Below are 13,459 nucleotides of genomic sequence, written 5' to 3'. Positions count from 1 at the left end.
ACTTCAAAAACTTCTGACTGAGAAGCTGTGAGATTCATCCTTGGTAGGGTTTGAGGGGTTTTCTAGGTCAGGGCTGACATAATTAGGTGCTGGACTTGCCTGTTCTTGGTTTGCAAGGACTGATTGTTAAATATTCAAGAATTTTGTGAACCAATGAACCAATGATATCTCTTGGTGGGAGTGGGAGTGTTTACACTATAGAAATTGGCAGATGCTATAAATTGGCTTTTTTTTTTCCTATTTTTTTCAGAAATTCTTTACCAGCACTTACCATTCTCCTTAGGCTGGGGATGCTCTGGGGGTTGGTGGTGGTGGGGGGAAAGGTAGGAAGGTTTGGGGCTTTCCTCCATGTCTTTGTCATGTCCTCCTTCTCTTTTCATACATTTCGTTCGGATCAGGGTTTTCTCTGTGGAAACACCCACGGATTTCACTTCTGCTCTAGCAGGGACCATGAAATTTACTTTCACTGCCCTTTGCTAACCCCCCCCCCCCCCCGGGCACAATCCCGAAGGGCAGCAGGCCAACTTTCTTGCAGAAAAGAAGAAAAAGTTGGGGGAGGGGATGGCTTTAATATCAACACGACCACAGGAAGGTAGATGTGGACAGCCAATAATCGAATGTTTGCTGTCTTCAAATACTTGATAATATCAGCCATCCAAGCTTGCCAATTAAAGCCATTGGTGAGATTTTTATATAATTGGATCACTCGGCTTCAGATTTCACTTTCAGAGGTCACAAAAGGTTAAAAAGCAAAGATTATATTTTCATGAAATGGATAATACATGAGACTAGGCTTGGATAAAAAGATTTTTAAACTTTCATATTAATCTGGTACTAAAGAAAAAAAAAGAGATCTCTAGAATTGGTTCGGAGACCTTTAGATTCTGAAGGTCTGAAGAGGGAGCCAAGAACTCCCTTTTTTAATGACCTCCACTCTTCTGCTGGCCTGAGGCCCACCCTGGAGAAGGCTCCCAGGAAGGCATGTTGAGCTGTATGCTGATTACCAGGGCCCCTCCTCCATGTCCAGATGCTCCCTGGACTCATCCACTGGGATATATGGGCCCAACACTGTGCCTGGAGTTGTGGGAGAGTGGGCCCTCCCTGGTGGCGCAGTTAAGCACAACATTGTGGGGCTATCCATAGTCACTGCAGCACGAGTTTAATCCCCAGCCCCAGAGGTGACCCACATGGCTCAGCAGACCGCTCCTGACCCGCCCGCTGTTGCCCTCAACAATGGACTTCATTGATTTGCCTGTTCTGCTCCCCATTTCTGTCTCTGGTGAACCTTCTCACCACCCCTGCACCTCTGGCCTGTACCCCAGTTCTGTATGAATAAATAAATATTAAAACACACACACACACACAGCAGCAGCAGCAGAGCATTCTGTTCCCCATCAGTGTCCTCTAGGAACCGGGAAAGCTAGTCCTGACACTCTGGAGGGACAGCTGGCTAAGGATGCTGTTGCAAGACCAACAACCTTATTACCTAGAAGAAGAAGGAACAGCTCCAGTCTCAGTCTCCACCACGCCCTACCACCAGCCACCCTCCAGCCCTGGGGGAGCTAGAAGGAGGAGCATGAGGAAGCCTTGAATGTTAACCCCCCATCTTTAGGGAGGCCTGCCCTCCAAGCTTATCTCCACCTAGGTCAGCCACCCCACCTGCAGCCAGAACATCACAGGGCCAGGCACAGCGCAGAAGGGGTGAGGGAAGTGGGGAAGTGGGTGACTGGGGCTCCCCCTCTGGGATAACAGGGATGACCCAAGTGCAGGGAAGCATGTGGACAGAGAAACTCCAGAAGTCAGTTTTTCTTGTTGGAAGCACTTCCTGTTTAGAGTTACAAGATTTATCAAAACTTATCAAAAACTCACTCTGGAAAGTGGCCATTGATCCACAGCGGGATTCCTTCCTGGCACACCAGCCACGCTAGGAAGTCATCCCGTTCCCCCATTCAGATGGCCCAAGCTCTACCAGAGGGAGTCATGGTGACAAAGAGCAAAGATGCCAAGCTTCAGTCTGCCCGATGCACACTGTCTCATCAGTGAGATGAGAGCTTACTGCAGTCCTTTCTGGCAGCGCTCTTTACATTCTCAGCCACTTCCTGTTTCCACTTCAAGGTCATAACCCAGGCTACAGTTGGTGTGCTTCACTCGTGAAGGAGGCCCAGCTAGCCCTCCCCTCAGAAGTCATGGCCACCTCTCAGGCAGGTGTCAGCCCATGCAGACTGGAAGGGTAAGGTATCTTTTAGTTCTTAGGAAAACACACAAACTCAAAGAGCTTTTTTTAGAATGCTGGGTTCCACCGCCCAGGAACGGGTCATGCCTGGAAAATCTGTGACTTGATCGGTTTGTGTCTCTCAGCTGTGCTAAAGCCCAGGTCCCGAATTCCCTGGGAGGAATGGGCTTGTTGAAATGCCTTTTTTTGCAAAGGCCTTTTCTTTTGGGAAACCTTGCTTTGCCAAGAAGCCAGGCCTACCAGACAACATTAGGTACCAAGAGGAAGACATGTGTGTGACACCATTTGGAAGCATTGTCTGCTAGTAACTAAATTTGAAAACGTGAAGGAAACTGCCATTCAGACCTGAGCTGGAGTTCAGCAATCTGGGTTCACATGAAAACAGATAAAGGACAGACTTTGCACAATTCTATTACTTTATTTGCTTTATGATATCTCAGCTCTTTTTTTCCATCTTGACTTGTATCATTCATTGGTAAGGATTTTTCTGGTAGAACACAAGGCCCTGCGTGGTTTGGGCAAGGTCAGTATGCCAAGTCAGCCACAGGTTGCTATTTTTGCCTCCCAATTCATTCTCTGACTTTTAGTTTCTCAGTGCTCTCCTTTAACCCGCTTCGCCACCAGGAAGGGCCCCTCTCTGACTTTTTCTCTGTGAAAATGTATTGTTAGCAAATACACCTGAGGTAACACAGAACATGCAGGGCTGTGATCCTTCCTCCAGGTCTCAGAGTGAGCCACATACTCAGGGTCAACGAGGCCAAGGTCTTGGGACAGAGTCCCTGCAAGAAGTGCTCATGTGGCAGATATCCAAACAAAATCTTCTAAATGGGGAAGCGAAGAGGAGAAGGAAACAGGGAGAGAACAAGAAACTCAGGACAGCATAGGAGGTAAGGGTGAGAGAGGCTTCCCTGGGAGCAGTTAGGGAAGCGGAGTCCTGGTCTCCAGAGGGTGGGGTCCTGTTTGCTGTGGGGTTGTCTCCAAAGAGAGAAAGGGGTCCCCTGAGCCCAGTCATGAAGAGAAGCTGCAAGCATGTGGATTTACAGGAAGCAGCACAAGAGTTCATCCTCTTCTTCAGTGAGGGTCCTTGGCAGCAGGAATTCTCATATTCTGCTGGTAGGAATATAAACTGGAAAATCTTGGTTATTTGACAAGTTGGCAATGCATATTCAAGGCAGACAATGCTTTGTGTTCATGGAACTTTGTTTTTCTTCTGGACATGAGAAGACTGTATTTTCCAGGCTGCTTTGTAGGTAGCAGTAGTCACGTGACTGAGTTCTAGGTAATTGGAAAGCAGACAGAGGAAGTGAGGCAAGACAGGACAGGTCTGCTGTGCTATGTGAGTCACCTCCCTGGCTGGGGACTGAACTTGTGCTGAAGCAGCTGTGGTCAGCTTTCTAGTGCTGTGCTTTAACCCTTGCATCACCAGGGAGGGTCCAGACTCTGTAATTCTTAACTTATTTAGTTATTTTAAATAGCCTGTTGGAAATGTACAGCAATTTTGCAATTGACAGCTGGCCTTGCTTACTCTGGGCAAAAGTGTATTGTGTGCAAAGAAATCGAATCCCTTCGAGGGTCTTCTGGTCAGGGACTGAGCACCACCAATCTTAAGGTTAAACATCTCTTTGCCCTTTACCAGTAGGAGAAGCTCCTGCGCCCTCCACATAACTTTAAGGCTGACAAAACTACCCTGGCTTTAAGGAAGGAAGCAGCTTTTCATCACAATGTTATCCAGATTTCCTCAGGGAGTTTCTGAGCCTCAAAACTCTCTTCTTTTTGGGTTCAAAGTTGGACTTTGGTAAACTGCAGTCACAGATGTCCCTTCCCCCAAGACAAGCTGGGTGATGTAGACCATGTCCAGGCTTCAGGGACTAGGGCAGGAAATTACACTCTAAGTTTTTATTCAGAAAACCAACAGTGTTACTGCTAAATAAACTTGGGGCCCTGAAACCTAGATGTCCTAGCTTACAAGATCAAAGAGTCTTGTGCAATATCTTCCAGGGAACTGTGAATAAAAAACTATATGGGGCTTTTTGTGTTCATCCTCTAGCCACATGCTCATGCCAAAATTAAGTTGTAGCCCCAGTTTTTTCCCCCTGCTGAATCTAGTCACTTTTCAATAGTCCCTCACAAGGAGAAATAGGTCCCTGAAGTTTCCTATTGAGGGAGTTTCTGATGTTCCAGGAAGGGATCATCTATTAATATAAACACCGTGTAAGTTCTGTGTGTAATGGGACAAAACTATTTTAGTTGAATTCGTGGTGGTTTTTGGCAAAACACATGGTCCCAAATGAAAAGATGTAATAAAGGAATGACTTATTTTTTTAAAGATTTGTTTAGTTATGCATACAGAACTGGGGTATAGGCCAGAGGTGCAGGGGTGGTGAGAGGATTCACCAGAGGTGGAATGGAAGCAGAACAGGCAGACGGATGAAGTACACTGCTGAGGGGAGCAGCCGGCAGGTCAGAAGAGGTCTGTTGCACCTTGTAGGTCACCTCCTTGGCCAGGAATCAAACTAGTGCTGAAACAGCTACAGCTACCCTTGCAGTGCTGTTGTTTAACTGGTTATGCCAACAGGAAGGCCCCAGGAATAACATATTGAACATGAGATCCTGATGTGCTACCTGGGGGGAGGAGGTGGGAGGAGAGATTTGCCCCGGAGCAAAGGAACAAAGCCAGAGGACCCCGACGGCCCAGAAGACAGGTTAGTGCAGCTGACTCTTGAGCTATGTGGGAGCTAGGGGTACTGACCCTGTTTTGAAAATGACTTGAAAATCCACATGTAACTTCTGACTCCCCCAAAACTATAAGCAACCTGCTGTTGGCCAGAAGTTTTACCAATAACATAAGCAGTTGATTAACACATATTTTATATATATATATATATATATATATATATATATATATATACTTTATTTCATTGTTACAATAAAGTGAACTAGAGAAAAGAGTGTTATTACAAAAAAATGTAAGTGGATCATCATGAAGGTTATCTTCATGTTGAGCAGGCTCAAAGGGCAGGCATAAAACACTCTGGTGTAGTTGGGTCATGTTGTTCAAAGTCTAGTCTAATTCTTTTTTCCATTCCTCTCCATGATTCAGATCCTGCCCGGCCCTTCAAGGCCCAGCTGAGACTATACCCACAGAGGTCTTTGCAGGCAGGTCAGTACACACTACCTCTTTCTTATCTCCCAGTCACTTTCAAGTGGAAATGTTATGTCATACACTACTTAACCTGGGAGCTGTACAGTCTGATGAATACCTGGGCATTGCATTTGGATTATTACTAATGCCCAGTTTAGGTTGGTACACACGGTGTACCAACCCTTGAAGAGTTTTCTTCCCCAAGGTGTTTGGAGCTGGGGTCCTTCCTATAGAACATATTGCTTCTTTCTCTGAGTCTCAGTTCCTCTGTGCCTGGTTCCTCATTTACAAAATACTTTAGTGGTTTTTAAGAGTCAGATGAGAAAATTCATGTAATGCATTTCACACTCAAAAAGTTTAGTGTTTCCATTTTTAAAGTGGTCCCCCAATTCTTTGATACACCTCCCATCTGGAGGTATTACTGTATGTCATGTCTCCTTGAATCTGGTCCCTAAAACTTCTTGCCTAGAACATAGGTATGAGATGCCACACCAATTTCTAGCCCTAAGGGTTTAAACTAGCAGCTTCCAGACACCATACTGTGAGTGAGCGTGGCCACACAGGAGGCCCATTTTGACAAAAGTCTGAGCAGAAATAGAAGCCAACAGTCAGCATAAAGCAAAGAAGGTTTTGAGATGACTCCAGCAGCAGCCACCACTTGACTTTAGCCACAGAAATCAGGGATCAGGAGCCCAGAGCCTGAACCCAGGCAACCCCCAGAACCATGAGTGATAAAAATAAAATAAATATTGTTGCTGTTTTATTTAAGATTTATTTACTTTTGCATACGGAACTGGGATACAAGCCAGAGGTGCAGGGGTGGTGAGAGTGTTCACCACAGACAGAGTGGGAGCAGAACAGGCTGACTGATGAAGTACACTGCTGAGGGGAGCAATGGGCGGTCAGGAGAGGTTTGCCACCCATGTGGGTCATCTCCAGGGTGGGGTTCGAACTCATGCTGAAGTGGCTTTAGCTTCTTAGTGCTGTGCTTTAACCCGCTGCGTCACCAGGGAGAGCTGAACATTGTTGTTTTAAGTCACTAAGTTTTCCAGTGATTTGTTATCCCGCAATGGCTATCTGCAGCCTATACTTAATTGCTTCAAGGAGATTCACATTGGTCCTTGAAAGAAACTGGCTTTTGCTTGGTGTAGTTCTGTTGGCATCTGGGCACTCATTCCTGACGCTGCCCCCTTCCTCTCTGTAGTCAGGTGTCTCCGTCCTCACCTTGCAAGGACCTCAGCCTGAGTCTGGGCTGCATTCAAGTTTTCTACCCAGAGTAGCTTTCTTAACTCCCCTAAGTTCAATGCTTTCGAAGAATTGTTGGGGAGGAAAGGTGTTGCCCAACTCTGACAGAATAACCTCATGGAGACTCATTCTATTAACTTCCTTTTCTGTGTATGCTTGATGCTGTTTTTTCCAAAATTTAAGTTTCTTCAGGGCAGGGATCTTGTTTTAATTTTGTTTATGGAGCAATTTAAGTTTTACATTTTAAGAAAGTTTAGTTAGGATTTTTGAGAAAAGAGCAATTATAGCAACTTAGTAGTATTGACTCTGTGAAAAGCCTAAGTTCATAATTACACTCAAAAGGGACAAATTGTCAAAAAATTAGAGAAAAACTGCACTACCTGAGATGGATCTCCATTACAGGAAAAAAAAAAATACAGAGAGATAAATCACTGTACTGTTAAAACAGGGTGAAGTTTGTTCATATAAATGAAAAGCTCAGAGCTTAAAGGAATCTATTGTTTTCTGTCGCCTGTACTTTGCTTGGTTTCATTTGACTTAAGAATCAGGGCAAGAAACAGAATAGCCCAGAGAGACTGTAAGTAAGTTACTAAAATGAGGAATCAATAGTGGTTAAAGGCTTATCTCCTACTCAAGCTCCTTATTTTGTGTGGAGAGAGAGAGGAATGAGAAGCATGAGGTGAAAGGCTTTTTTTTCTGCTTGGAGATGTAAAACCAAAGTTTTTGTGTTAAACATACTTTACTTTTAAAATATGAAAATAATTATTTTAAAGATTTGAAAAGATGGGAATCTGTCCAGTTTCCTATCTAGGCAGGGTTAAGACATGAGCCCCACGTAAGTAACACTGACCAGCTATGCCAATCCTTCTGCTAAACCAAACTTCTGGGAGTACAGAAGTAAAGGGGGACCCTGCTATCCTCCACCCCAGGACTCCACCTGCCTGCTCCCCTCTCCCTGCTCAGTGCTCCATGCCAGGCCAGCAGGCCATGGAGTGTTTACTGACTTGGGCTAAGCCACACCTCCCAGCGTCCTTTCACCAGTTTCATTTGGCACCCTGAGCAATGGTCTCTGATTGCTGACTCTTCTGCCAACAGCAAACATTGTCTATTCTCTGGATATGTTGGCAGGAAAGTGACATTTTTTTACCTTCAGGCCAGCCAAAATTTTGAGGCCAGTTAACGTCCCTCATGATCTCATCGAAGTCATCCTTCACTTCAGACCAGAATGAAAGTCTAACTGCTGTGTTCCATGCTCAGCCCAGCCTCGCTCTGGAGGGCGATGTCTTCCACCGGACAACTTCTCCCAGTGGTTCTCCTCTCTGAGAACCATCTCTCCATCCTATTTCCACAGACTTTTTTTTTTTTTTTAAGATTTTATTTATGCATGTATACAGAACTGGGGTACAGGCCAGAGGTGTGTCAGGGGTGGGAGCTGAAAGAACTCACCAGAGACATAGTGGGGAACAGAACAGACAAATCTGCTGACATACACTGTAGAGGGGAGCAGCAGTCAGATTAGGAGATCAGGAGAGATCTATTATGCCATGTAGGTCACATCCCTGGCTGGGGATGTGCAGTGCCTGCAGACAGCTTCATAGTGCACTTCCACCCATTGCATCACAAGGGAGGGCTTTCCACAGGCCATTTGAGTAATCCCTTTGCCTTGGTTGAAACTCGATTTTTCCAGGTATTCTGCCCCGATGGGCCTCTTCCATTTCCAAGTGGAAAGGTCTAGCACCTCTCCTCACCACTAGTCTTACCATCATCCTGGGAAAGTTTAATGTTTTCATGGGCATCTCAGCCAATATCTTAGCCTCAGGTTTATTTACCTCAATTCCAGTGACGTTTGTCCTTTCTCCACTTCAGCCACATCCAGATCCTATATAGTTTCAGAATTCAGAATTGAAATTTAAAACTCCGTATGATGAAACTTGTTTTAAAAAACACTCACAAAATTACTTCCAATATCTGCCTTTCTGTCGTCCTTGACTTTGAGCATTCATGTTGTCAAACATCAACATATTGCTACTTCTGGCCAGTGGTCAAGTCCATCTTCTCCAAATTGCACAGAGGAGGGAGACAATATATACAGAGACAAATAAACAGGAAAATACGTGACAGTGATGAGAGCTACTCAGGGAATCGAGACAGGGTAACTTGACAGAGAACCACTGAGCAGCTCGTGCCGGTTGAGAGCCATCAGAAGCAGCGTCTCTGAAGAGTATTTACAATTACAAATGGAAAGCAAGGATTGCCAGCTGCGTGAGGACCCAGGCAGGAGGAAACTAGCACCGAAGTTGTAAGCGGGAACGAAGGAAGGCATGGAAAGGAGGCGCATGTGTTAGGAGAGCAGACACCCACAAAGTGCAATTGGAAATGAGGTCACACAAGCAGGAAGGGCCAGGCCAAGTGTACAGGGTGAGGAAGCTGGGTTTTATTCCAAAAGCAGTCAATAGAAAGCTTCTGAAGGTTTTTAAGGAGAGGAGGGACACAGTCCAACTTGCATTGTTAAAAGGTCACTGTGAGTCTTGCCCACTGCCTTGTGGGAAGCGGATTGTGAAATGCAAGCGTGGAAGCCACAGGAGTGGTGAGGAGCAATGGGAGAGGGGTGGGGGTGGGGCTGGGGCACAAGGACCAAGGCTACAATGGCTTGATGGCTGGACTGGCGGTGGGAGAATAATGGAGATGCTTGGGGGTTGGCCCGTCAGGAGGCGGCCAAGGACTGAGCCTGTTCTCTGTCCATTCAGACTCCTTCATGCCTGAGTGATCATTTAAAATGTCTCCTGTCTGTTCCTACCAATGTACTCCACACCCACCTCTCACAGGAAGGGTCTCTCCAAGAGTTTTGAAGACTATTTTAAATTCCCTATCTTTTCATACTGTGAGGTCTCTCATATGTTCTGGATTCTTCCCACTTGGGCTTATTTTCTGTCTCTGGCCCACGAAGGTGCCCTTTGTTCCAGCCACATCTAACTGCTCACTGTTCTCTGACCACTTCCTAATTCATGGCCTTAGCCCTGGCACGTACTGTTTCTTCTTTCTAGAATATTTCTTCTCCCCCGCCTCATTTGCCATTCTCCTGACTTCTATTCCCCCTACAACAGGTGTCCCCTCTTCCACTGAGCCTTCCCAGAAGCCATGGTTATATTTAGACTTCTGTGCACTGAAAACAAAGCACCACAGATGTCCAACCTGTGTGTCCTTTTCCTGTTGACAGAGGATTCCCTAAGGACTAGAGCCTAGCACAATGTACCCAAAGTAAAGATGGCGAAAAATGTAAGAGCCGATGTTATCCTGTTAGGCATGGTTTGTCTTTGGGGTCTGAGAATGCGCATTACAAGGTCAAATCACAGAAAACACTGAATTTGATAAAACCCTTTATCTACTTCTTTCCTTCTCCCAGCTCAATTCTGGGAGGTTACCTAAAGGCTTGAAAGCCTCTGAGGAGGGGAATTTATGTGCTCAACATTCTCCACAAAAGGGCTGGGCCTCTGCACACACACACTGTATCAACATAGAATATTGACTCCTGGTAGAATTAGTGCTCAGATTACCTTTCCTCCCAGATGTAGTCTCTGGGAAAATCTTAAAGGTCATCTGCTTCAACGTGAAGTTTACTGTGATGTGTTGGGGCTCAGGGGGAGATTCCCCACATCTGGGTTCTCAGACTGATCAAGCAAACAAGTTAACATCAGGCAGATTGATAGGAGAAAAAGAACACATTTAATTGCATATACATGAAGGATTTATAGAGCTATAAGTTCCAGAGTAAATAAGACAGATTGTTTATATTCTTGAGCTAATGAATGGGATAGTGGTCGGAGGCATCAAGGCGTGAAGAGAGGGTCTCACATTATGAGTTGTGGGTAAACCCGACAAACTCTAGGAGTTTGTCCTGCCATAAGATAGCTTCTCTGGTGAAAAGGTTATTTGGGGATATATATTCACTGGATAATGTTCACTCTTTAAGATAATGGTAACAGTTTTTCTAAAGCACACAGGCCTCCACTAACCTTTGTTGTGACACATACGTACAGGAAGAAAATTGTGCTGGACATTATGGAGAGGCTTATTCTTGAGCTGTTTAAAGAATCCATTATATTCTACTGACTTGCGGACCTATACCCAGACCTGGTCTTGCCCCTGAACTTCAGATTCTCTTACCCAAGTGCCAGTGGACTTCTCTACCTGAAAACTTCCAAACCTGGCAAATCTAAAATCAAGTTCATCGTTGTTCCTGCCTCCACACTGTCTGTGTCTGGGAGTCTACTAGGGACTCATGGACGAGTCGCTCTCCTCTGTCCCTATTGCTGGAATCCTCAGCTTCTCTGGCAGGCACAGCCCCTTCACCAGCCTCTGGGACTCCAGACTGTCCTCTGGATTCCAGGGGCTTCCTGAGGTGCAGATCCAGACCTGTCCTTTCAATCCTGTCTGAAACACTTCGCCTACCCAACTCAGGTTATCAAATATTAGTTTGCATTTGAATCGCCTTCCAAGCTTCCTAAAAATGCGTATTTCTAAGACACTCTCCAGACTCAACAAATCTAAGAGTCTGCCCGGTGGGGCCATGGGCTCCTGACTTAGCCTTGCTGGGTCCAACATGATAAATACTGGTCTAAGGGATGAACCCAAGCGATTTCACTTTACCAGGCCCTTTTTCAGTGTTTCTTGCCATTGTTTGGGCATACTGGAAGTTACCCCATACTCCTCTGGGATCTCCTTGGGACAGAGAAGTCATCAAAATAGCAACAGAAAGGTTAGCAAAAGAAGACCAATCAATTTAATAGTATACATATGGAGAAATGTTGAATTTACATACTTACAAATTCTAAAAAAAAATAGGCTGGACCAGGAATATGTATCCTGCATTTAGGGACCCTGGGGCATCAAGGAGAGAGAAGAGAAGATTTCACTTTGTTCCAAGCACATCTCCATGAAGGGATGGTGACATTTTTCTTCCCTCACTTACATGCAGCTGCCTTGGACTACAAGTCCCAGCATGCATACATCAGACTGGGGGGGGTAAGGGGGCAGCTAGGAAGAGCAAGGGGGACATAGAAAGGGAGGTGGGGCAAAGAGGGGACTTGGAGGAGACATGGAGAGACAGCAGAGATACCTAGGAGAGACACGTGGGTGAGAGACACTGAGGCTGCTCCTGATCCTTGACAGAGAGAGTGGCAATCATCTTGACTTCATGTTGGATTCGAAGCTCTATTTTGAGTCTTGAGTCTCTTTTCTGTGCTTGCACTCGGGCCTGCCACCCCTTTCTTATGGTTTCCTGGCAGAAAGTACCTTAGACTTAGGACATGCTTTAGGCTTCAGCATTCCCGCTTTGGGCTGAGACTGTTCAGTTGGGTAATCGCCTATTAGGGGATGGGTAAAATGTTAGTTTTATTGGGAAACTATTCTTTGAATTTTTCTTCTTCTCTCTCTCACTCCCCATACCAATTCTATTAAAAATATTTCATGTTAGGGCCCTCCATGGTGGGGCAATGGTTCAGCACTGCAAGTGAGCACAGCTGCTTCAGTGAGTGAGTTCGATTCTCATCCTGGAGGTGACCCACAGGTGTGGCAGACCTCTCCTGACCCCCACCCACTGCTCCCTCAGCAGTGTACTTCATCAGTCTGCTTGTTCTGCTCCCCACTGTGTCTCTGGTGAATCCTCTCCACCCCTGCACTTCTGGCCTGTACCCTAGTTCTGAGAGCATAAATAAATAAATCTTAAAAAGAAAAAATCTTTTAAAAAGTCTTTCATATTAGGACTATCTTTTGTGCATGTGGATGACTAGACACGTTTTAGGGTATATGTACCCCTCAATATTTTGGGAGCCGTGGCTGCATGCTAATACTCCCAGTTTGATTTCAGTGTGCTGATTCTCTCATCATGGATGAAAATACATGGGAGGAAAAAATCCTGGTATTCTTTTTGTTCTAGAGTTGTAACACATAAAAATAAAATGCCTCAAGAAAAGTACATATAAATAAAATAAAATACATGTAAATAAAATGGGGGGTTGGTGGACAGAGAGCCAGAGAAAGAAGAGGAGAGTGAGAACCAGGCCCTAGATCACTGCCAGCTGCTGCCCTGTGCCTCAGCCAGAGCTCTGGATAGGAGGAGCTCAGTCTCTTGGCATCCGCATGAGAGCCTAGACGTGAGATTGTCCTTCTGGGCAGCTGAGCAGCTGGTACATGTGGAATTTCTCATTGTGGAGTGTCCCAGAGCCACCAGCTGCACAGATGGACGCTGGTCCTCCAGGGAGCTTCCCCAGCAGAGCGACTGGGGCTGCTTTAGTGGAAGAGTAAGGGGCTGTGGGACGTAGAGCCAGAGCGCTTGCCGAGGACATGTACAGAGTCTTTATCTTTTACCTGTAAGTAGAGGGCCAGCGGGAGCTATAACTGTTATGAGCACAGGGAACAGCGGTTTTATTTTTGGGATGGTTAGAACTCAGCAGAAGTGAGATTTTAAAATTAAGCTAGTCCTCTCCTTCCCTGCCTGGTTTTATTTATTTTTTAAGGATTTATTTATTTATGCATACAAGAACTGGGGTACCAGACGTGAAGGTGTGGAGAGGATTCACTAGAGACAGAGTGGGGAGCAGAACAGGAAGATTGATGAAGTACACTGCTGAGGGGAGCAGCGGGAGAGACAGGAGAGGTCTGTTGTGCCATGTGGGTCTGCTCCCTGGCTGGGGATCGAACTCATGTTGAAGTGAATGTGGCCAGCTTCACAGTGCTGCTCTTTAACCCGCTGTGCCATCAGGAAGGGCCCTCCTGCCCCATTTTGTAAAGAATAAGTGCCATATGAAGCACTAGAAACTGGACGCAGGTTGAGTCACTCA

Source organism: Condylura cristata, unplaced genomic scaffold, assembly GCF_000260355.1.
Source record: "Condylura cristata isolate star-nosed mole 26May11 unplaced genomic scaffold, ConCri1.0 scaffold00013, whole genome shotgun sequence".
In the NCBI taxonomy this organism is placed as follows: Eukaryota; Metazoa; Chordata; class Mammalia; order Eulipotyphla; family Talpidae; genus Condylura; species Condylura cristata.
This window is presented reverse-complemented; position numbering follows the sequence as displayed.